This window comes from Rutidosis leptorrhynchoides, chromosome 2 (assembly GCF_046630445.1).
Source record: "Rutidosis leptorrhynchoides isolate AG116_Rl617_1_P2 chromosome 2, CSIRO_AGI_Rlap_v1, whole genome shotgun sequence".
NCBI lineage: Eukaryota > Viridiplantae > Streptophyta > Magnoliopsida > Asterales > Asteraceae > Rutidosis > Rutidosis leptorrhynchoides.
Genome location: NC_092334.1, coordinates 63,415,437 through 63,423,843, shown reverse-complemented (window position 1 = coordinate 63,423,843; position 8,407 = coordinate 63,415,437).

The window sequence follows — 8,407 nt, the reverse complement described above, 5'->3', positions numbered from 1 at the left end:
TATATTAACAATAAACTACATATGTAAAAACAAGACTACTAACTTAATGATTTTTAAACGAGACATATATGTAACGATTATCGTTGTAAAGACATTTAATGTATATATATCATATTAAGATATATTCATACATGATAATATAATAATTTAAAATCTCATTTGATATTATAAACATTGGGTTAACAACATTTAACAAGATCGTTAACCTAAAGGTTTCAAAACAACACTTACATGTAACGACTAACGATGACTTAACGACTCAGTTAAAATGTATATACATGTAGTGTTTTAATATGTATTTATACACTTTTGAAAGACTTCAATACACTTATCAAAATACTTCTACTTACCAAAAATGCTTACAATTACATCCTCGTTCAGTTTCATCAACAATTCTACTCGTATGCACCCGTATTCGTACTCGTACAATACACAGCTTTTAGATGTATGTACTATTGGTATATACACTCCAATGATCAGCTCTTAGCAGCCCATGTTAGTCACCTAACATATGTGGGAACCATCATTTGGAAACTAGCATGAAATATCTCATAAAATTACAAAAATATGAGTAATCATTCATGACTTATTTACATGAAAACAAAATTTCATATCCTTTATATCTAATCCATACACCAACGACCAAAAACACCTACAAACACTTTCATTCTTCAATTTTCTTCATCTAATTAATCTCTCTCAAGTTCTATCTTCAAGTTCTAAGTGTTCTTCATAAATTCCAAAAGTTCTAGTTTCATAAAATCAAGAATACTTTCAAGTTTGCTAGCTCACTTCCAATCTTGTAAGGTGATCATCCAACCTCAAGAAATCTTTGTTTCTTACAGTAGGTTATCATTCTAATACAAGGTAATAATCATTTTCAAACTTTGGTTCAATTTCTATAACTATAACAATCTTATTTCAAGTGATGATCTTACTTGAACTTGTTTTCGTGTCATGATTCTGCTTCAAGAACTTCGAGCCATCCAAGGATCCGTTGAAGCTAGATCCATTTTTCTCTTTTCCATTAGGTTTATCCAAGGAACTTAAGGTAGTAATGATGTTCATAACATCATTCGATTCATACATATAAAGCTATCTTATTCGAAGGTTTAAACTTGTAATCACAAGAACATAGTTTAGTTAATTCTAAACTTGTTCGCAAACAAAAGTTAATCCTTCTAACTTGACTTTTAAAATCAACTAAACACATGTTATATATCTATATGATATGCTAACTTAATGATTTAAAACCTGGAAACACGAAAAACACCGTAAAACCGGATTTACGCCGTCGTAGTAACACCGCGGGCTGTTTTGGGTTAGTTAATTAAAAACTATGATAAACTTTGATTTAAAAGTTGTTATTCTGGGAAAATGATTTTTATTATGAACATGAAACTATATCCAAAAATTATGGTTAAACTCAAAGTGGAAGTATGTTTTCTAAAATGGTCATCTAGACGTCGTTCTTTCGACTGAAATGACTACCGTTACAAAAATGACTTGTAACTTATTTTTCCCACTATAAACCTATACTTTTTCTGTTTAGATTCATAAAATAGAGTTCAATATGAAACCATTGCAATTTGATTCACTCAAAACGGATTTAAAATGAAGAAGTTATGGGTAAAACAAGATTGGATAATTTTTCTCATTTTAGCTACGTGAAAATTGGTAACAAATCTATTCCAACCATAACTTAATCAACTTGTATTGTATATTATGTAATCTTGAGATACCATAGACACGTATACAATGTTTCGACCTATCATGTCGACACATCTATATATATTTCGGAACAACCATAGACACTCTATATGTGAATGTGGGAGTTAGCTATACAGGGTTGAGGTTGATTCCAAAATATACATAGTTTGAGTTGTGATCAATACTGAGATACGTATACACTGGGTCGTGGATTGATTCAAGATAATATTTATCGATTTATTTCTGTACATCTAACTGTGGACAACTAGTTGTAGGTTACTAACGAGGACAGCTGACTTAATAAACTTAAAACATCAAAATATATTAAAAGTGTTGTAAATATATTTTGAACATACTTTGATATATATGTATATATTGTTATAGGTTCGTGAATCAACAAGTGGCCAAGTCTTACTTCCCGACGAAGTAAAAATCTGTGAAAGTGAGTTATAGTCCCACTTTTAAAATCCAATATTTTTGGGATGAGAATACATGCAGGTTTTATAAATGATTTACAAAATAGACACAAGTACGTGAAACTACATTGTATGGTTGAATTATCGAAATCGAATATGCCCCTTTTTATTAAGTCTGGTAATCTAAGAATTAGGGAACAGACACCCTAATTGACGCGAATCCTAAAGATAGATCTATTGGGCCTAACAAACCACATCCAAAGTACCGGATGCTTTAGTACTTCGAAATTTATATCATATCCGAAGGGTGTCCCGGAATGATGGGGATATTCTTATATATGCATCTTGTTAATGTCGGTTACCAGGTGTTCACCATATGAATGATTTTTATCTCTATGTATGGGATGTGTATTGAAATATGAAATCTTGTGGTCTATAATTATGATTTGATATATATAGGTTAAACCTATAACTCACCAACATTTTTGTTGACGTTTTAAGCATGTTTATTCTAAGGTGATTATTAAGAGCTTCCGCTGTCGCATACTTAAATAAGGACGAGATTTGGAGTCCATGCTTGTATGATATTGTGTAAAAACTGCATTCAAGAAACTTATTTTGTTGTAACATATTTGTATTGTAAACCATTATGTAATGGTCGTGCGTAAACAGGATAATTTAGATTATCATTATTTGATAATCTACGTAAAGCTTTTTAAACCTTTATTGATGAAATAAAGGTTATGGTTTGTTTTAAAATGAATGCAGTCTTTGAAAAACGTCTCATATAGAGGTCAAAACCTCGCAACGAAATCAATTAATATGGAACGTTTTTAATCAATAAGAACGGGACATTTCAGTTGAATTATCGAAATCGAATATGCCCCTTTTATTAAGTCTGGTAATCTAAGAATTAGGGAACAGACACCCTAATTGACGCGAATCCTAAAGATAGATCTATTGGGCCCAACAAGCCCCATCCAAAGTACCGGATGCTTTAGTACTTCGAAATTTATATCATATCCGAAGGGTGTCTCGGAATGATGGGGATATTCTTATATATGCATCTTGTTAATGTCGGTTACCAGGTGTTCACCATATGAATGATTTTTATCTCTATGTATGGGATGTGTATTGAAATATGAAATCTTGTGGTCTATTGTTACGATTTGATATATATAGGTTAAACCTATAACTCACCAACATTTTTATTGACGTTTAAAGCATGTTTATTCTCAGGTGAATATTAAGAGCTTCCGCTGTTGCATACTAAAATAAGGACAAGATTTGGAGTCCATGTTTGTATGATATTGTGTAAAAACTGCATTCAAGAAACTGATTTCGATGTAACATATTTGTATTGTAAACCATTATGTAATGGTCGTGTGTAAACCGGATATTTTAGATTATCATTATTTGATAATCTACGTAAAGCTTTTTAAACCTTTATTTATGAAATAAAGGTTATGGTTTGTTTTAAAAATGAATGCAGTCTTTGAAAAACGTCTCATATAGAGGTCAAAACCTCGCAACGAAATCAATTAATATGGAACGTTTTTAATCAATAAAAACGGGACATTTCAGTTGGTATCAGAGCGTTGGTCTTAGAGAACTAGAATTTTGCATTAGTGTGTCTTATCGAGTTTGTTAGGATGCATTAGTGAGTCTGGACTTCGACCGTGTTTACTTGAAAAATGATTGGTTAACAAATTTTGTTGGAAACTATATATTTTAAACATGTGAATATTATGTGATATATTAATCTCTTAACGCGTTTGATAGTATGTGATAGATGTCTACCTCTAGAACAAGTCCCATTGACTCACCTAATAATAATGAAGAGTCAAATGTAAATTGGAATGATTCGTGGACTGATTCACAAGTTCCCGAAGAGGAACCGGAAGAAGAGTCGGAACCGGAAGAAGAATCGGAACCGGAAGAAGAATCGGAACCGGATGAAGAAATAGAACCGGTGGGGGAAATAATAAAACGGTTAAGTAAAAGAAAATCCTCAACCAACCGACCAAGGTTAATTATGGTCAATGGTGTTTCCGCCAAGGAAGCAAAATATTGGGAGGATTACCAATTCTCCGATGAATCGGATTCCGACGAGAATTCCGATGATGTTATAGAAATTACCCCAACTGAATTTAAAAAGGCAAAAGAAAATAATAAGGGAAAGGGCATAAAAATAGAGAAATCTAATTCCAACCCCGATGAACTTTATATGTATCGTCAACCCCCGAAGTCCTTAAGTTGTAACAATGACCCTGGAACCTATAAACCACCAGGTTTTTCTAAACCAATGTGGAAAATTACGGCTCGTATTAGGGGAACATCATATATCCCTAGAAACTTGGCAAAACGAACCAAAACCGAAGAAGAAGAAACAAGCGAGTCTGAATAAGATAGTTGTATTCGTGTGGTGTAATATATGTAATATAGTGTGCATATGCTTTATAATATATGTAAAAATTGCTTGTATTAATAAGTATTTTTTTTATGAATCTAACTCTTGTCTATTTTACAGTATAAAAACACAAAATGGATAGACAACCCAATATTTTAAGAGACCTACCCGGAGACATGATTGATGAAATCTTGTCTAGAGTCGGTCAGAATTCTTCGGCACAACTATTTAAGGCGAGATCAGTTTGTAAGACATTCGAAGAACGTTCCAAGAATGCCTTGGTTTATAAAAGGCTTTCGTTCGAAAGATGGGGGATATCACTTTGGGAAATCCATAAGTTACGATGTGTTTACTTTGACGCATATATTGCGGGTAACCCAAATGCTATTTTACGCAATGGGTTAAGAAATTATTTTGACTCAATATATCCAAATATTGGACTTCGTGATTTAGAAAAAGCGGCTAACATGCAACATAAAGAAGCATGTTATGCTTACGGATTATTAATGTTCGCTTCTCACCAAAGTGAGAACAAGAACATCGGGCTACAACTATTAAACAAAACGTTCCCACAAGTGACGGAGTCGGTAATTGGGGTAAGAAATGAGGTTTTTAGATTGTTACTGGACTGTTGGACATTACGTAACCCTCGTCCCTTTGACGACGTTACAACACGCTGTCTTATCAACGGCCATAACGGTTATGTTCCACAAGACCAAGGATGGGAAGTAATCCTAGTAAAACCAGAATGCATGACTTGTTTCTGGACGTATGAATTACGTGTCTTTATTGCCTTTGCTGAACGACTTGTGTACTAGCTAGAATTATCTTCACAACTATCTTGTATCAAAGTTATTGTGTGCTATATTTCATGCTTTATGTAAAATAAGCGGTATTGTAAGTTTGTAAAATATTGTATAAAAGTTTGAACGCGAAATATTATTATAATCAGTTTTTCATATAGAATTGTAGTAGTTGAATTGTATATTAGCTACTAAGTATGAACTTAACGGGTAGGTACTACCCGAATTTAAACTTATAAAACGCTAATATGAAGAAAAAGCTTTTATAAATGAGTTCATATTATGCTACGAAATACTATTAACTACTCTTAATATTCTGTATGATTAACTTGTTCCATTTGACTATTTTGAAAGAAATGGCACCGACTACTCGACACACCGTGATTATGAATGAAGAGGAATTCCGTACTTTTCTAGCTTCAAACATAGCCGCAGTACAGGCTGCGCTACATACCAACAATAACCTTGGATCTAGCAGTACAGGAAATCGTGTAGGATGCACCTACAAAGAATTCACTGCCTGCAAACCTTTGGAATTTAATGGAACCGAAGGACCGATCGGATTGAAACGGTGGACCGAGAAGGTCGAATCGGTGTTTGCCATAAGTAAGTGTATTGAAGAGGACAAAGTAAAGTACGCTACGCATACCTTCACAGGTTTTGCGTTAACATGGTGGAATACCTATCTAGAGCAAGTGGGACAAGACGATGCGTACGCACTACCGTGGTCAGCATTCATGCACTTGATGAACGAGAAGTACCGTCCCAGAACCGAGGTCAATAAGCTCAAGACAGAACTTAGAGGGTTACGAACCCAAGGATTTGATATTACCGCGTACGAAAGATGATTCACAAAATTGTGCCTATTGTGTCCGGGAGCATTCGAAGATGAGGAAGAGAAGATCGACGCGTTTGTGAAAGGACTACCGGAAAGAATCCAAGAAGATATAAGTTCACAAGAGCCCGCCTCCATACAACAGGCATGTAGAATGGCTCACAAACTAGTGAACTAGATTGAAGAAAGAATTAAAGAACAGACTGCTGAAGAGGCCAATGTGAAGCAAGTCAAAAGAAAGTGGGAGGAAAACGGTGATAAGAATCACCAATACAACAACAACAGCAATTACAACAATAATCGCAACAATTATCCCAACAATCGCAACATCAATCGCAACTACAACAAACAGCCCAACAACAACAACAACAACAACAACAACAACAACAACAACAACAGCAACTACAACAATCATTCCAACAACAATAATAACCGCAACAACAACAACAACAATCAGAAGCAGCTATGCCAAAGGTGTGAAAAGTATCACTCGGGGTTCTGCACCAAATTTTGCAACAAGTGTAAAAGAAATGGTCATAGCGCGGCGAAGTGTGAGGTCTACGGACCAGGGGTTAATAGAACGAAAGGAACAAATGGTGTCGGAACGAGTAATGGCGGAGCAAGTAGTGTCGGAGCAAGTTATGCCAATGTAGTTTGTTATAAATGTGGAAAACCGGGCCACATTATTAGAAATTGCCCGAACCAGGAGAACACGAATGGACAAGGCCGCGGAAGAGTTTTCAATATTAATGCGGCAGAGGCACATGAAGACCCGGAGCTTGTTACGGGTACGTTTCTTATTGACAATAAATCTGCTTACGTTTTATTTGATTCGGGTGCGGATAGAAGCTATATGAGTAGAGATTTTTGTGCTAAATTAAGTTGTCCATTGATGCCTTTGGATAGTAAATTTTTACTCGAATTAGCAAATGGTAAATTAATTTCAGCAGATAATATATGTCGGAATCGAGAAATTAAACTGGTTAACGAAACATTTAAGATTGACTTGATACCAGTAGAGTTAGGGAGTTTTGATGTGATAATCGGTATGGACTGGTTGAAAGAAGTGAAAGCAGAGATTGTTTGTTACAAAAATGCAATTCGCATTATACGAGAAAAAGGAAAACCCTTAATGGTGTACGGAGAAAAGGGCAACACGAAGCTACATCTTATTAGTAATTTGAAGGCACAAAAACTAATAAGAAAAGGTTGCTATACTGTTCTAGCACACGTCGAGAAAGTACAAACTGAAGAAAAGAGCATCAATGATGTTCCCGTCGCAAAAGAATTTCCCGATGTATTTCCGAAAGAATTACCGGGATTACCCCCACATCGATCCGTTGAATTTCAAATAGATCTTGTACCAGGAGCTGCACCAATAGCTCGTGCTCCTTACAGACTCGCACCCAGCGAGATGAAAGAACTGCAAAGCCAATTACAAGAACTTTTAGAGCATAGTTTCATTCGACCAAGCACATCACCGTGGGGAGCTCCTGTTTTATTTGTCAAGAAGAAAGATGGTACATTCAGGTTGTGTATCGACTACCGAGAAGTTGAACAAACTTACCATCAAGAACCGCTACCCACTACCGAGAATCGACGACTTATTTGATCAACTACAAGGCTCGTCTGTTTATTCAAAGATTGACTTACGTTCCGGGTATCATCAAATGCGGGTGAAAGAAGATGATATTCCAAAGACTGCTTTCAAAACACGTTACGGTCATTACGAGTTTATGGTCATGCCATTTGGTTTAACTAATGCACCAGCTGTGTTCATGGACCTTATGAACCGAGTGTGTGGACCATACCTTGACAAGTTTGTCATTGTTTTCATTGATGACATACTTATTTACTCAAAGAATGACCAAGAACACGGTGAACATTTGAGAAAGGTGTTAGAAGTATTGAGGAAGGAAGAATTGTACGCTAAATTTTCAAAGTGTGCATTTTGGTTGGAAGAAGTTCAATTCCTCTGTCACATAGTGAACAAAAAAGGTATTAAGGTGGATCCGGCAAAGATAGAAACTGTTGAAAAGTGGTTAACCCCGAAAACTCTGAAACACATACGCCAGTTTTTAGGACTAGCTGGTTACTACAGAAGGTTCATCCAAGACTTTTCCAGAATAGCAAAACCCTTGACTGCATTAACGCATAAAGGGAAGAAATTTGAATGGAAGGATGAACAAGAGAAAGCGTTTCAGTTATTGAAGAAAAAGCTAACTACGGCACC